This window comes from Tamandua tetradactyla, chromosome 26 (genome assembly GCF_023851605.1).
Source record: "Tamandua tetradactyla isolate mTamTet1 chromosome 26, mTamTet1.pri, whole genome shotgun sequence".
NCBI classification, from domain to species: Eukaryota; Metazoa; Chordata; class Mammalia; order Pilosa; family Myrmecophagidae; genus Tamandua; species Tamandua tetradactyla.
The window spans coordinates 10,340,741-10,358,721 of record NC_135352.1 but is presented as its reverse complement, the minus strand read 5'-3'; the positions used below and the strand labels follow the sequence as shown (position 1 = coordinate 10,358,721).

At 39.1% G+C, this 17,981-nt stretch overlaps 1 long non-coding RNA gene across 2 annotated transcripts in view; it reads right to left on the bottom strand.

Moving 5' to 3' along the window:
• LOC143669928 (uncharacterized) overlaps positions 1-17,981 on the bottom strand; it is a 47,014-nt gene that overhangs the window by 15,374 nt on the left and 13,659 nt on the right. Inside the window, exon 1 of one of the 2 annotated variants that reach the window (XR_013169128.1) lies at positions 12,638-12,993. The exons of the other annotated variant lie outside the window; for it this stretch is intronic. This is a non-coding gene — a long non-coding RNA (uncharacterized LOC143669928). Of the gene's footprint in view, positions 1-12,637; positions 12,994-17,981 lie in introns of those variants that run through there. 2 annotated transcript variants of the gene reach the window in all.

Below are 17,981 nucleotides of genomic sequence, written 5' to 3'. Positions count from 1 at the left end.
GACAAATACACATATCACCCCTCACATGATTTGTGGACAGGATATCATGTCTTTTCTTAGCAGAGTATATAAGAACAGAACATCAGAATAACCACCAATAGAGCTTTAAGTAATTTATTGTATATCCTTACTCTAGAATACTAGGCAGTGGTCAAAATGATGTAGAAAGATATTCACAATATGTTGGTTAAATGAGAAATATTGTGGCATGGACATAAGGACCCCAGTTTGGGTAAGAAAAAGGGGACATCAAATTATATTAAAAATATATGTATGTTGTATCAGTTAGCATATAGTTTTAACAGTACATATTATAAATATCTGAAACCCAATCATTTGAAAGTTTGATACATTTTTAACAAAGTTTGGACATTTTTTATGAAAGTTAATAGGAATGCTTTACTCAGTAGTGCAATGAATTTTTATTTTTAATCCCTGTGCCCAATTTTGGAGTTGAGAGGATTGTTGGTGATAAGTGTATGATGTACACTTAAAAAATATATATATATATGTATGTTAAAATATTAAATAGTAATTATCTGTATGTGGTGGAATTGGGGTGATTTTTCTTTCGTTTGCTTCATTATATTTTCTAACTTTTCTACAACATGCATTACATAGTTTTTAAACACCTATTTTTGTCTGTTCTTTGAAAAAAAATGTACGGAACAGTATTTCTGTAATGTTGCAAGAGAGCAATGCGTGCCTTTTTTTCTCTTCGGCCCTCTTGCGTGGGAGCGATAGCACACGGGGTCCCAGCTGGAGGGGGGGCTACGGTGAGCACAAGATGATTAAATCGTCTGAGAGTTGATGGAATGCACTGTTCATCTGGAAAGAGCTGAATCTACGGTGACTATGTCTTCTGAACCCCAAATTGGTCACACAGCCAGCATGTGTTGGGGTGGGGGGCAGTGGGGGGGGCGGGCTGACAGTATAGATTATTTGAAATAAGAACTGTTCTCAAAAATGTAGTATGTATGGTTTTTCTGGCAGTGGGGAACATTACTTCAGAAAGGGAGAAAAATTCTAAAAGGAATCTAAAGAGGATTCTCTGAAGGGAAACTAAAAGCTGGTAATTTATAAAACTGTGAGCTGCTGGTATTGAACATCCACTGAAAAAGAAGAACTCTTTTGATTTGCCCTTGCGTCAATGTGGACAGCATTTTCAATCCAAAGACTATTGCTTTCACATCTGTTGGCATCCAGTCAGTTACTGTTTAAAGTACTCCCTGCACAAAATGTGCACAACTGCCAATATTAATTATCTCCATAAATTCTCCCCAAACTTGTAAAGTAAATGCTTTCCCCTGAAGATCCACTTTTCCTAATATCATTAGCACCTCCTTTACTCGGCTCTTTTTCCACCCTCTCCACCAACCTCAAGGCTGGTTCTGAATTACAAGCCATTTTCCTTTCTTTTCAGCTAGGCTTGTACAATCCTCTCTGATCATAAACACAGGGCGAATAAAGTAAAAATATCCTTTCCTGAGCCCCTATTATGGGGAAAAGTTTGATAAATAATCTAATCCTTTCTCTTTAAAATGCAACCCCTTGGCATTCTAATCAAAAGAAAGAGGGTAAGTGGGGAATTCGGTTAATTATCATAAAAAATCAAGTTATTTCAAAACCCTGGAAAGACTTTCTGTTTTAACATTCTGTGATGGTTCTATTTAAATATATTGTATTCTCACCTTCTGGAATGACTGAATTCATTTTAAATAGGCATTAACTTTGAAGCTCAAAATGATGGAAAGTTTATCCATTTGGTCTGTCATGGTTACTCATACACTTCAACCAAACACTTTTTGCTCAGTTCACGAGAATATGAGCACTCAGTTCTATGTCCTTTGGGATAGTCCACAAATGCTGGTAACTCTTTCTTCCAATGGAACTACCTTCAATAGTTCTCCATAGTCCCAGTGAACACTGTTCACTCAAAATCAGACCTACATAAATGAACCCCCAAAAGTCTTTCAACCCCTGGCAAAGCAGTATGTCTCATCAGTGATTCCTTGAACTGAGAAGAAGTGAGAGGGAAAGAGATTGATCTGGTCTTTGATACATTCATACCTCAGTGTCCTACAGTTGCCATCACATCATGAATTCTAGATTCAAATATTGCCAAAGAAAGCAGTGTCCAACATTAGATGTCATATACAATATTGTTACAGACTGTAGATGCCTAATAATTCTCTTATCGTAGTGATTAAATGATTAATTCACCCACTCAACAGCTAACTTGAGAACACAGAAAAATGATAGTCAATAGGCTAGGCACTGAGAATACAGAGATTAGTGAGATAAAGTTCCTGATTCCAAAGAATTCAAGGAATTAATATTCTAGCTGATGGATAAACCAACTGTGCCAGTTTGAAAGGATTATATACCCTAGAAAAGCCATGTTTAAATCCTGATCCATTTTGTGGAGACAGCCATTTCTTTTAATCCTTATTCAGTACTGTAGCTTGGAAACTTGATTAGATGATCTCCATGGAGATGAGATGCACCCAATGTGAGTGTTAACCTTTGATTAGAGGGAGATGTGACTCCACCCATTCCAAGTGGGTCTTGATTAGCTCACTGGAATCTTTAAAAGAGGAAGCATTTTGGGAAAAACTTCAGAGCCACGAGAACCACGAGAACCACCGCAGTCAGAGACCTTTGGAGATTAAGAAGGAAAACGCCCCTGGGGAACTTCATGAAACAGGAATCTCAGAGAGAAAACTAGCAGATGTCGCCTTGTCTGCCATGTGACTTTCCAGTTAAGAGAGAAACCCTGAACTTCATCAGTCTTTCTTGAGTGAAGGTAAACCCTTGTTAGTGCCTTAATTGGACATTTTTATAGCCTTGCCTTAATTTGGACATTTTCACAGACTTAGAATTATAAACTTGTCACAAAATAAATTCCCCCTTTTCAAAAGCCATTCCATTTCTGGTATATTGCATTCTAGCAGCTTTCAAATTAGAACACCAACCAATTAAAAGAAAAAAAATAGGGTGATAAATATAAAACAAAGATTATGTATGATACTATTACAGGGTAGGTAGCTGTGTTAGTCAGGGTTCTCTAGGGAAACAGGCAACTGGTTCATATATAAATGAAATTTACATTTCATAATGCAAATATTATGAAATCCATCATAGTGGCTTTTCAGGAAAACTGGCACTCCAGATGAGTTTTAGAGAATGATCTGATATTAGTCAAGCCATTGGGATCAGGGGGCGGTGCTGGGTAAAGGGAAGAACCTATGGGAATACAGGAAATAAATGGACGAATGAGTGACTGGTTTAATCTGGTATTTGTTGGTCAAGGGGCATCATATCACTACCAATTAAAGAGTGTGGGCTTATAGTTTCCCTGACATCAAAAAAAATAATTTAAAAACCATGTTTTGGTTTATTTAAAGAATCAATATCCGTAATTCTAAGAGGATGACTCTTTTTTTTTATCAGCGTTCCAGTGATGCTTCATTTGTTGCTCCTACCAAATCATTTCTAACCTGGTTCAGATTTCTTCAGAAAGCAAATGACAAATGATGCAATGTTTGAGGATACTATAATTTCTTTTAACACAGACTATTATGTGTTTGATGCTTAGACTTAGATTCGAATCCCAGCTCCCCCACATAACAGCTGTGTGCCTGGGGGTACAGAGAAGTTAGCTTCTCTGAAACTTGGTTTCCTTATCTTGTTTAATAATAGCAAAACCTCCCTTCATATTTAATATAGCTGATCTAAGAATTAAATTAAATAGTGTAGGCAAATATCCTAATATAGTATTTCACACTTAGAGCATGTCAATTCTCTTGCTTTCCCCTTTTCTTGGGAGTGGAAGTCTGAAAAGGGGGAGAGAGATGGCCCTTTCTCTCTGGAAATGCTGCCCATTTGCAGGAATCAGTGATTTAAGTCAGCCATGCCTGAATCGGGCTGATCATGTTCCTTTTCATTAGCTCAGAAAAAAAGTAATATTGTAGTTATGGATCATAGATGTCAATAGAGAGCTAGTGCTCACCATTTCATTTGTACAATGGAGAGACACCTACAGTATAGCTTGTAACAGAATAGACTTGCTATAAAAAATATCTCCCATGGTGGCAAAGACACTTACAGTTAATGGGCTAATAAATATTGTCAAGTGACCGTTCTTTTGCCAAGAATTAAACTGCAAAGAGAGGGGAAGGGAAGTATTATAACTATATTTCTTATAGAGTCCAAATTCTAGGCTTCTTCGGCTAACTTTTATTACTAATTGACCTTATTGTAGGCTTGTTATCATGTGACACTGCAAGGTCTCTAGGGAAGAGAACTTTTTCTTATAGGCCAGTGTCTGGAAGAAAGCAACATATTCTTTGTAGTATCAGTAAAAGCCCTTTGCATTTTTGCTCCTTCTGCCACCAGAGTGGAGAAGGGGGATGTATCTTCTCTGCGGCAGGATTAGCTATTTCCAGTCTCATTTCTGAGTCTTGTTTCTCTCCAGAGATAGCTATGAACAGTTGTTCTCAATATTTGCTCAAAATGCATGATTTTAGAACTTCCATTTCTGTTACTTCGTTCCAAGTACCCATGCTGCCCTAATTCTTTTTTTCATCCGACTGATAGTAAAACTCACAATTTCTTCAACTTCTAATGAATGCCAGTATGGCGATTTAAAAAGATGTTCCCAAATTCTGCAAAAGGTTGCGACTAGTTCCCCTTGCCTTGAGAGTGGGCTGGACTTCATGACTTTAAATGACTAAAATGTGGCGAAAGCGATGGCACTGGATTTCCAAAATTAGTCACAAAAGGAATTGCGGCTTCCTCCTTGCTCTCTCTTGGGTCACTTACTCCAGGGTAAAAACATTTACCATGTTTTGAGGATTCTTAAGTAACCCTTTGGAAAGACCCACACTGTGAGGAATTTCAGCAGCCATCTTGAAATCAGATCATCCAGCCCCATTCAAGTCTTCACATGACATGGGCTTGGTTAACACTTTCATTCCATAAAAGACTCTGAGCCAGAGCTACAAAGGTAAGCTGCTCATGAATCTGACCAACAGAAACCATAAGATGATATTTTTAATTGTTGTTTTAAGATACTATGTTTTGAGTCAATTTATCATGAAGCAATAGATACCTGATAGAGGCAAGTTGTAAAATGAGTTCCTGTAGCCTTTGTGAGAGACAAGAGACCATTAAGCCTTGAGATATTCTCTTAATTCTTCCCATGCTTACTTATGGATGGCAAATCAGTTACTTTCATTTCCTCTAAAGAAATGGCAAGTTTCTCTTCACCCTTGTAGGAGTTATGGCAATGGCTGTCCCTGGTAAATAGGAGAAAGAGAGGTTTTTGGTGATTCTGGCTTCAACTAGATCCCTGGAAGTAAGCATACCCCTAAGTAGAGTGCTACTTGGAGTGTCCTCAGCCTTCCTGTGCTTTCTTCCCTCTCTCCCTCTTCCCTGGAACCAATCTTGAGCTTCCTTCCAACCATCAAGTCCTTCCCTTGAGACAAAGATTGGTTGGGTCAGATGCTCTTTGCAGGGAAGGGCCTCCCCTGAGGGAGAATGGTTCAAATCCAGGGCCAGAGGAGACTTACCTAAACCTAGGCTAAATGAGCTGTCATTTCTAGAATGGAAAAGTGGAAACCAGTCAGAGAGAATGTGAGTCACAAGCAAGAGATAGATAAAAACTCACCTCCAAGTTGAGATTCAAGCTGAAGATTTGGCTAATGGAGAAGTAAGAGTGAGATGAGAAAGAGGTTTAGGAGGGATTCAGCATCTCCAATGGCATCAAGACATTCTGAGTTTGCAGTGGCCTCTTTTTTGACACTCTGGTGACATCACAGGCTCCTGACATTCTTCCTGAGTTTCTGAAGCTTTTTTGATGTCTCCTCCACTGGTGGTTCTTTAAGGGTTGGAATGCCCTAGGATTCCATCTTGGAACTACTTCACATTTTATACACTCCTCTTAGCTAACAACATCTTGGTTAATGCCTTGAAATAATTCTATATAGAAGTGACCCTCTAATTGACTCTATCTCCATCTCTGGACTCTCTTCTGGATCCCAGACATATATATCCAGTTATAGCCTCCCTATATCTACTTGATTGTCTAACAAGCAATTCAATCAAAATATGGTCCCAAAACAAAACCCTCAATTCCAACCCCATGACAAATTTGCTTTCTTTTTTCTTTTTGCTCCATGATCCACCAAGTGGATCTGGAAGTTATCTTAATGCATTTCTCCTTTAACTCACACATTTAACCTCTCAGCAACTTCCATTGAATTTATGTCCCAAACACACATTTTATGTCACCTGGCCTGCTTCATGCAATAGCCTAATGTGTCCTCTTGCTTCCACAGTTCCCCCTCCTTGCTCCATTTCCGCCATAGCTAACCATAAGTATAAAAAATAATCCATGTATTATTTTCCAATAATTTCTGATTACTTAAGAACAAAATCCAAACTCCTCACCCTGCCTTTTAAAGCTGGTCCACAAACAAGCTCCTGACCTAGAGATACCAACTGGCTTACTGCCCTCCAGGTACTCTGGCTTTTCTTCTTTCAGGTATGTACCTGCCTTAGAACCATTGCATTTGCTATGTGCTTGGAATTCCCTACTTCCTGATATCTGAGTGCCTGGCTCCTTCTTAACATCCATACATCAAGTTCAATATGACTCCCTCAGAGAGGTCTGCTGGCTCTTACCACTTTCAAAAAATCTCCATCATTTCTTTACTTGTTTACTTTCTTCTTTGTGATTTTGCATCTCCTTTATCTAGAACACACCCTGGCACCTTGAGAACTTAGTTAATACTTGTGAAATAAATGAATGAATGATGGCCTGTGATCCTAATGTCAAGCTCAGTAATATTTCTAAATTCTCCCCCTTTATTAATTTTTTGGTGAAATTCTTTAATATCCGACAATCAGCAGTTTAAAAGTGAGCAAGAGTTCCCATCTGACGGCTGGTTTGTTTGTGTCCTGTGAACAGTACTTCCTCTCAGTTCCTGAGGGCATGGTGACATAGCAGATACAGGAGGCCACCATATGGTACACTGGTATGCACCTGACATGAGTGAGTGTTTTTTGCATTCTTTGGAATAAATAGGAAAATTATGGATAAGCTGCAAAGGACTTGACATTTTGCCTCATAGTTCTGAATGGAAAATAAGAAGCAAAAATGTTGAAAAAGTATATGCAAAAGTATATGCATATATTAATTGGCACTTCATACACCTCCTCCGAGAAACTAATTTGAGAAGGGAAAATTTTTCCAACATTTTTTATAGTTGAATACCAAGTACTTTTGCTTCATTATGTACAACAAACCATATTCTCACTATGTGTACATATGTGAGCTGCATGCAGACTAATCCTTGGAGGTTAAGCTAAGAGAGCAGAAAAGATGAACCGTGTATCTCTTATTTATAGTTCTTTTTACACTTCGTACTTCCAGGCAACTTAACTGCCCGATATTAACTGTACATGTCCTCGTTAGGAGCTATCAGCGCACAACAAAATTGACTCAGTTGCTTGCCCTGATTTTAAAATATAACACATCAGATTAAAGGAAGAATAAAAATATTTTAGTCCCTTTCTTCACTTGAGAACAGGGTTCCAGAGAGATTATATCACTTAGCCAAAGTTCTGTAAATCCATAGCTGAGACAAAGTGAAACACATGCTGTAAAATGTAAACAAAACTTAATTTACTCAAACATATTAAATATGAAACACCAAACTCCAGCTAGTAATTTTGGAATTACAAATACAAATAAAAATTTAATGAATGAAGATGCTTTATGTCATATTCATTCTGTGATATATAATTTTGATATACAGACATATACAGACATATCAGATATGTTATTCCTGCCCTTTTTCTCTGACCTTGATCTTTTTCTAATGCAGATTTATTGAGATATATTCACACACCATGCAAACTTTCTGAAATGTGTAATCACTAGCTCACAGTTTCATCACATAGTTGTGTATATAACCCCATGATTGATTTTAGAACATTTTCATTATCCCAGAATAGAAATAAAAATAAAAAAGTAAACCCAAATCCTCCCATAACCCTGGTCCCCTGGATCAATGACCCATAATACTGGTGTAGTACTTTTGTTACTGTTGATGAAAGAGTATTAAAATATTACTGTAAACTATAGTCCATAGTTTACAGTAAGTACATTTTTTCCATATACCCCTTTAGTATTAACTCCTTGTAATAATATCATACAGCTGTTCTATTTCTATTTAATTTTTGTATAGTTAATCACAGACATTGTCCACCACAAGATTCACTGTGTTATACATACCCATGTTTGAACCTCCAGCTTTCCTTTCTCTAAACTTGATTTTTAACTTGATAGTTACAAAGTTGTGATGTTAGCCAAGCCATTTTTTCCTGTATGACTTAGTTTCTCAAACTGAGAAAGAGTTAATGAGTGACTGTAAAACATTTTACAGATGTAAAATCAAATGTGGTGATACCTTAATATAGAACTTTCCCAAGACTAGTCAAAGATACAAATGGAAAAATACTTAAATGGCATAAACCTCCCACCTATGTTTTTGGTAGGTCAGTTCTCTAAGGAACACTGATATTACTTACAAAAGCTATAAACTATCAAGAGGATGTAAAAAAAGTACTGAGTCACTTAAGCAGAGGCATCTTAACTATACAGGTGGCTGGAAAGATCAAAGGCCAAATACAAAGTGATTTTTAAGTAATACCAAAACATTAGAGAATTTTCATTGCTTAATCAAAATTTTTTTGTAATTGAATTTTAAAAGTTGCAAATATGTGATAATAGTTGCTTTGACCAAGAAAGGAGAAGGAGTGAAAATAGGAAAAGGAGAAAAACTCAAAAAGAATTAATCCGACCTTTTTTTATACCAAGGCAACTGAAGAGACAACTTCAATTAAAATGAAAAATAAAGGGTAGAGATCAGCCCTTGGAGCTGGGGTGACCAGGACATCTAGATTCCAGAAGGTGGATGTTAATATTGCTCATTTATTGGTGGCAACGGCAGAATTACTGTATAGAAGGACTTATGAACAACAACTGTGTTGGGAGAAACAGCTAGAAAGACTTGTGCTGAAGCAACATTTGCATAGGAAACGAGCTACTTTATTTGGGTGGCCTTAGTGCACGGATAAAAATGGGGTCAGGAAACTAAAAGCACCCCTTGCATACACACAACCCACCTTTTAGATCTGCTGTTAAAGTTTGGATATACATATGCCCCCTCTGGGACTTTTTATAATTGGAGAAACTATAGTTAGTACAGGAACAGACAAGATGAAGAAAAACTCCTACCCTTTTAGAACTGAAGGTTATAAGAGGAGTTGGACAAAATTGAATCGGGGTGATGGGAATATTGGAGTTTATTATGCTGTTTCACTAACAGCACTACATTTGAAAAATCCCACAGTAAAAAGTGGACGGGAGGAAGGGAATAAGGGAGGAAAAGGAGAAGAGAGGAAGCATGCTTAAGTTCTTTGGAAAAGAAATACTGGTTTCCCCCTAAAATAAGTACAAAAAATGTGTTGAAAAAATGCCAGCCACAGCAAAGGACTTCTCACTCTGCTTATATGTCTAACTAAACCACATTATAACCCTACCTTTCAAATGGGTCTTTCTGTTTTGCTGAAATTGTCCCACGAACTGCCTCAGCTCTTGAGAACAAGTAGCCCCTTTTGAGAGTTCAGCACCAGCAAGGATCTATCCAAAGGCAGAAAATCAGATGTGCAGTCAAAATGGCCCATTCATTCAATCCTCTGTTGATCTTCTCTGTGCCATGAGAAAGGCAAGCCTACAACATCTGCTCCCCAGCTGCACAGTTTCATCCCAAACAAGTGTTACAGTGAACCAGGTGGGGTCATATTTTATGGGTCCGATTTGCAATCATTTTATAGACTCTTTTATTTCTTGACAATCCTTCACGACTCAGCAAGCCCAGAAATGTGTGACAGCTTTTCATGTGCCAAATTAATAACCTGTCTTTTCAGATGCCAAGTTCAGAAAGTGTTTAGAAGGAGAATTAAGGGAGTTTGGCTGGATATGCAGTGGGAGTTAGCTCTTTAGAGCAAACTGAAATGAGTAGACAGACCTACTCATGGTCCAATACATGTGATGTTTTTCTCTAAGCTGCTGAACACTTATTTGGCTAAACACTGGCTGAAAGGTCACTGAGATCACTGATGAGGTCCCTTGGAAGTAGTTTTTAATAAGGCCCAATCAATTCACCAAATGGTTACCAAGAACTTATTAGGTGCCAAACATCGTGCTATATGCTGGAAATAGGATAAAAATGGCATCTTTGTTCTCAAGGAGGTCAGAATCAAGTGGATAAGATTAAGAAAGAAATCAATAATTATGATACAATGGAGGCACGTGTTACTAGGTGCTATACAAGAGGAAATCATGTGAAGACAGATAGGAAAAGCTTCACAAAGGAAACACATCCAGCTGAGTCTTTGAGGATGAATAGTAGCTCATCCATGGATGGAATGGGAAGGGAGAAGGAACAGAATGGAAACAGTCTCTGAGCCATAACAGGTGTGAAATGTGCACATGTTATCCACTGGGTGAATCAGTCCTTCACCAAACTTGACTAGTGCCTTCTGGGAGTAGGACATCCTATTCCTAAGCAGTGTGGGGAGATACATGTGTGAATCAGATGTGGTTCCCATACAGAAGGGCTTGCTGTGAAGCTTGCTTACAGCTGCCAGTGAGGGTCTCACCTGGATTCAAGCATGAGGTCAGGAAAAGAAAGGGCTCTACTTCTAACCTCGGGCAGGGACTTTGTTTTGGTCTGGTATAGCTGATGGAATGCAATATACCAGAAATGGACTGACTTTCAACAGTGGGGTTTACTAGCTTATAAATGAACAATTATAAGGCTCTGAAAACGTCCAAATTAAGGTGTCAACAGGAGGATACCTTCTCTGAAGACCAGTTACTGGCAAGCCTGGGCTCCAGTCAGGTAGCAAGGCATGTGGTGATGTCTGCTGATCCTTTTCTCCTGGGTTTCATTGCTTCCAGCTGCTGGCTTCAGTGGCTTCCTCTAAGCTTCTTTGTTTTGCTTTGTTATTCTTTGGGCTTCTTTTAATTTCATCTCTCTATGTTTTATCCCTTTATAAAGGACTCCAGTAAGAGCATTAAGACCCACCTTGAGTGAGGTATGTCACATCTCAATTGAAATTATCTAATCAAAAGGTCCCACCCACAGAAATGGGTTAAAAGAACTTTCCCCATTCTGGGGTTAACCCTTCCCACTTAAGCACTACAGGAAAGGGATTCAGGAGCTGGAGGCACAGGAGAACAAGGTAAACCTTAGGCACAATTTCCAGTTCACCGAAGTATGACTTTGTTGGCCCTTCCTCATCCCTTTTGTAGATTCTCCTAGATTCCTTCTTTCCCCATCATCCACTTTTTAACCACCTACACACCCTCATCTACAACTGTTTGAACCTCAGATAACCAAAGACACCACAGCAGACTTTACCCAAGATTGCCTTTCCCAGAAATGCCCTCTACTCCAAAAGTGCATATCTCCATCCCCAAATTTTCTATCCCTTCAACTACAGTGACCTCAGCTTGATGCTAGGAGGAAAATGAGCAAAATGAAATAGTTCTTAGTAAGGTTTGAATGATAAAAATGCTCTCAGGCAGGTGACGGTGGCTTAGCAAGCAGAGTTCTCACCTGCCATGCCAGAGCACTGGGTTCGATTCCTGGTGCCTGCCCATACAAAAAAAAAATGCTCTCAGATCTCCCTGGAGAATAAGGTTAGGTTTTTTTTTTTTTTCCTAATAGAACTGTTTAACTCAAGTTATGGATGGTGTTTTAGGCAGCTCGAAAGGGACGTTTTAGGGTAGAGACTTGTTTCAGTTTTCCTTAACGTCTACAACCTGGGCACAGGCTTCACCACCCACAGGTAAACTGGCCTTGAGAACAAAGAGAGGAAACAGGGATTCTCCTACGTAAAGAAGGAGATAAGTCTCTGCTTTTCTGGTCTCTCTTAGCTCTGCTCTATCACTTGATGGTGAGTCCTAGGGTATCCGGGGCTGGCTGTCTTGCCATGCAGGATTGGTGAGGCCTGTTCAGGAGGGACCATGGGAAAGAGCTGCCAGCAACCAGGCAAATGTGGCTCGACAAGCCAGGTCTGTCCTGACAGGTTCCCAACCGCTGGAACCCAGAGCAGGCAGCTACAGACGCAAGGAAGACCAGCTGCCTCGATCAAGGCAGGCTCTCTTTCAACCACTGCCCCCCACACATATACTACCCCTGATTCCCCCTCTTAGCCCTTGACAAAACCCCATGTTCCTTCTCCCAGATGAGCAGGCACTCCATCAATAATTGGAGGAATTTTTAAATTAATTAATTAATTAAACAAATAATTGGAGAAATTTAGCCCAAATGGAACAGCCTTTCTGCTACCCACCAGGTTCAGTTCCAGCCCTGGATTCTTTTCTTTCCTTTTTACTGCTTTATTTCAGAAAAATAACTGTGGTTTTATATATATATATTATATGTATATAATATATATCACTATATTACTATGTAACATATTATATATATATTCACAAAATTCTCCATTTTAATCATTTTTAAGTATACAATTCAATACCCTTCATTACACTCACAATGTTGTACCATCCACACCATCTGCAGTAGTTTGAAGCTGTGATGTACTCCAGAAAAGGCTTTTGTTCTTTTAATCCATTCCTGTGTAGACCTATAGTAGACTGGACATTTTGATTAGGTTGTTTCAATTGAGATGGGACTCACTAATTTAAGGTGCATCTTAGTTCTTTAGTGGAGTCCTTTATAAGGGGGAAAAAAAAACAGAAAAAGCCCAGAGAGATCAGAGAGAAATACCCAGAGAATTTTGCAGAGAGCTTAAAGAGGAAAAAAAGCCCCCAGAGTTGCTGAGAGAGAAGGCCTCTGGAACCAGAAGCCGAAAGCAATAAGACCCAAGAGCAAAGGGCCAGCAGATGCCCACCATGTGACTTGCTAGCTGACAGAGGAAGTCCAGATGCCAGTAGCCTGTCCTTACAGAAGGTATCATCCTATCGATACCTTAACTGGGACATTTTCACAGTCTTAGAACTGTAAATTTGCAAGCTAAAAATTTCCTATTTTAAAAACCAACCCATTTCTAATATATTGCATTCTGGCAGCTTTGGCAAACCGAAACACCATCCATTACCAAAACTTTTTCATCACCCTATACAGAAACTCTGTACACATTACACAATAACTACCCACTCCCCCATCTCTCTGGCCTCTGGTGACCTGTTCTCTACTTTCTGTCTCTATGAATTTGCCTATTCTAAACATTTCATATGAGATCATGCAATATTTGTCCTTTTGTGTCTGACTTATTTCACTCAACGTGGTGTCTTCCAGGTTCACTCATGCTGTAGCACACATTAGAACTTCTTCCTTTTCACAGCTGGATAGTATTCCATCATATACATATGCCACATTTTGTTTATTTTTCTGCTGATGGACACTTGGGTTGCTTCCACCTTTTCGTTATTGTGAAAAATGCTGCTATGAACATTGGTGTACAAGTATCTGCTTGAGTTCCTGTTGTCAATATCTTAGTTAGATATATAACTAAAAGTGGAATTGCTGAATCATACGGTAGTTTTATATTCAACTTTTTGAGAAACTGCCAAAATCCACTTCTTATAAATGTTAGGTTATGACTTCCTAGGAGATCTGAGGTTCACAGGCCCCTATTAGTGGTGTCCTGAACTCCATATCGTCTTCAGGACACAGCCATCTGTGGCTTAAAATCCACCTCAGCTGAGCCTCCCTTAACTAGAAAATGTATCTTTTGAGAACTGAAGAGCTAGACCTTCCTCAAAGACTTGGGTTTAATTTCTGCTGACAATGTCAGCCCACATCTTGGGTGGTTGCTCCTAGAGTATCGCCACCTGGACAATTTTCATTCCGTGTGCAAGTGGTCACTTCAGCTCGTTCTCTAGTAGGTGGGTATGGATAATTCTAGCAGCTACCCCACTAGAAAAGGCAGTTTGAAAGGGAGCTGCCACCAAATCCAGCCAAATTGGGGGGATCAGGAGTTCAATCACTCATTTGGATGCATCGGGAATAGTTTCACTTCTTTGTTTTCCCAGTTTCAGGAAAATAGACAAAAATAATCTCAAGGGATGAAGGAATCTTATCAGTTTAAGAGAACTCAAGGAAACTTCAGCTGTTTTGCAGCCTTATTCATTTATTTTTATGCAGTCACCCTGATAATCCCCACGGGGCTCACTTTCCTTCCCTGACAACAACTGGCTCTCATAAAACGTTTTCTGTCGGATAAAGGTATATAACCTTGGAGAGTCCATAAAAAATAGCTTCACTGTTAAGACTTCAAAAAGCGCGTGGTCCCTTTGTCAGGTCCTAGACAAGGTTAATTTATGTCGTCGCTATCTTACTCTGAAGGACTCTAGTTACTTCACATCTGTTCTCTGTCTAATCTTTGCATGAACATTGTGGTGGTCTTGGCAGCTCGATGCGTGTAGTGGTCTCTTAACTGTTTCCTGCCCAAAATGCTCAGGCTTTTGGATATGATTTTCTCAACCCCCTTTTCCCCCATAAAAGCTTTTCATTTCCTCTCAGCCTGGTTGGATTCACATCCTATGACTCCAGCACAGGGGAACTATCCTGCTCCCCCCCCATCCTGGTGATTTCAAGAGGAGACAGGGAAGCCCTACATGAGGAATTATTATTTCACTCTCAAAATGAGCGAGGGAGAAAGTAATGCAAGAAAATATGGGTGGTAGCATGCACTGTTGTTCAATCTCTGAATTGCAACTAAAATATTTGTTTTTAATTAAATAGAATTAAAGTACCAGATTCTATTACATTAGCAAGGGTGTTCTTTGTTTCAATTGTGTGTGTGTGTGTATGCTCTGTATCATAATTTAAAATATACTGTATCCTATAAGTTGTAGTCAAATTAATTTGAACTTACTGGTGTAGTGCTTTCGGACCTAAATCTCAGCTCTACAGTACTACCATTTACCACCAATGTGACTGTAAGCAAATCCATTATCTTCTCCGAGCGTCTGCTTTTTCATGTACAAATTGTAAATAATATGTGTACTACTTCCCACTCAGGGTTGTTGAGACAACCCAATAAGATAATATGTGTGTAAACTCTATACCATTGGTTTAGACCAGAAGGGAATAGCTTTGCAAAGGATCAAACATACTGCAATGGGTTGGGGGAAGATAATCAAGGGGGGAGCCTCATATTAGGGCTTGGCTTTTCGTTCTCATACAATTGATTGATTCAACAATACTTAGGTTGAATGCCTGCTACGTGTTAGAGACTGTTTTAGTGGCTGGGGGTAAATAAAGTCCTGCCTTCATGGAGCTGACATTCTAGTGCAGGGAGACAATTTTTTAACAAAATAAGTAAATATATGTCGTGTGGACTATGGTGTTAAGTTTTACAAGTAATAATTAAATGCTTTTCAAGTAGACTGATGCATCTGTTACCAGTGTTATCTAAGATTCCATGCAAATTTTTAGCAAGGTTTGAAAGTTTAAAATGTTGGAAAAATCACTGTGCTATTATGTTATTTTGTAGTAACATACTATGTAAGGTACCCAAAGATTCTTTCTGTAAAGGATGGCCTCAGAATGCTCTCCCAAGAGCTGCTGGGTCAGTTAGTCTTAGTTATCTATTAGCTATGTCACCATAAATTTTCATTAAAAAAATATATAGGCTCTAAATTAACAGGAAGGGCGTCTCATCTGGAATGAAATTTGTAACCTGAATCCGTTGTAAAATCCAAAACATAAACAGGTTCAATGTTGGTTTGGATAAATATATGGATAATAAATCCAAAATAGCATTAAAGATTGTTATACAGACTTTAATAAGCGTCCTCAGAGCCCTTGGGTGCTCTTGGCTGCCAAACCATCTGCTTTCATCATCATCATCAACATGTTAAAACTGCTTCTTGATAACGGAGGACACAGGTCTCAAGCTTTTACAGATATGTTTAGCAGCATAGCCCAAACCAGTGAATCACCTAAGTAGATCAAGACCTTGAATCAGAGCTGCCAGTCGACTAGCATTGAAAATTCTAGGGGCACTCCTAGTTTCCAGTTTTACCAAATTAGTTAACACTTCTAAGGCTCGCTTTTCCCTTTATAAAACTAATTAGTCTTGATGACCTTTGAGGGTCCACTCAGCAAAACAGAAACAGAAACAAAAGCCCTTATACTAAATTCTATCATGAGATCCTATCCTTATCTGGGGAGAAACCGGCCTTGGGGGGGGGCATTGTACTTGATAATTAACCATTATCTGAGATCTGAGACCACCAGCCTTTCTCACTCAGAGATTTGAATTTGTCAGTACCTTGAGAGTAAAACTGCTTCTCAAAGCCAAGTGCACACTAACCAAGCTAACAGGGATATACCAATAAAAGAGAAATTCAAATTTTTATTGAAGATGAAGAAAAAATATTCTACTGTGGGCTGATCCTGTTTTGTTAAATAAAATGGCCTTGGAGCTCAACCAGACCCGTTAGTTTAATTATTGCCTATAGTTGCTTTCTGTGCTACTGTGGGTAGAGTTGTATATTTGGGATAGAGACACTATGACCTGCAAAGCCTAAAATATTTACAGTCTTGCACTTTACAGAAGAAGTTTGCCAAATCGTAGACAAGTATATTTTTGGTCAATACAACTAGCTTAGTCTTTCTTTGAAGGGGTAAGTTGAAGTAAAGTGAGAAGTTTGTTTAGTGACCATAGGAGCAGAATAGGTACACTTCCTTGGATAATATTAAGGAGTAGTTCACAGCTCAAAAGCCAAAGACTTAGGTATCATGCGGAACACCTTTCTAGGAGAACCAAAGCATTAAAATCCACTGGCTATGTTCCTTTTTCTTTTGGGCTGTGCGTGAATGGACACTGCCAATGTTTACTTCTCTTTCTTTGAGAATTGTGCCTCCATTGCTGAATAACCTCCATTTCATTAATAGTTTCTCTAAGTAGTCTGAACCAAATCAATCATGTTTCCTCCCTCCCTAGAGCTCACCTCAACACAGTGACCCATTCCAGTGAAATTTAGCTGTGCTCCCAAAGCCATGGTGTGGAATGCGGATATGGATTCAGGATTCTCTACAAAGGTGATGCACTGGTTTGAAATGATGCATACCAGGAAAGCCTTGTTCTTCTAATCCTGACTGAATATTGTAGGGTGGGACTGTTTGATTTGGTTGTTTCCAAGGAGATGTGACCCACCCAATTGTGGGTGTGACCTTGATTAGATGGAGATGTGACCACCCATTCAAGCTGGGCCTTGCTTCGTGTACTAAGAGTCCATAAAGAACTCACGGAGTGAGAGACAGTCAGAGCCAACAGAGACACAGACATCTAGAGATGCAGAGGAAAATACCAGAAACCCCCACAGCATTTGTAGGAGTCATTTGTAACCGGAAGCAGGGAGGGAAGCCCAGAAGAAATCGCCATGTGCCTTCCCATGAGATGCTAGGCAAGCCAGAATCCACAGTTTTGCCCCAGAGAAGCTAAATAAAGGACCCACAGATGCCTAGAGAAGAAACTACTGGAATCAGAAGCACAAAGTAATGAACCAGGAACAAAGCCCTCAGAGACCAGCTATACGCCTTCCCAGCTGACAGAGAAATCCTGGATGCTATTCAGCCTTTCTGCTGAGTCAAGGTATCTCTCTCTCTGGATGCCCTAGTTTGTACATTTTTAAGCCCTTTGAACTGTAAACTTGTAACTTGATAAATCCCCTTTATAAAAGCCACTCCATTTCTGGTATATTGCATTCCAGCAACATTAGAAAATAGGTACTAAAGAGCAGTTACTCTTCACAACTTAGCAAATATCTGAAAAATCATTTTAACCATCTCACTAACATTGCGTTTCAAAATCTTCATTCTCCCTCTTCAAAACATTCTGGCCTATACTAGCTTCCATCTTTA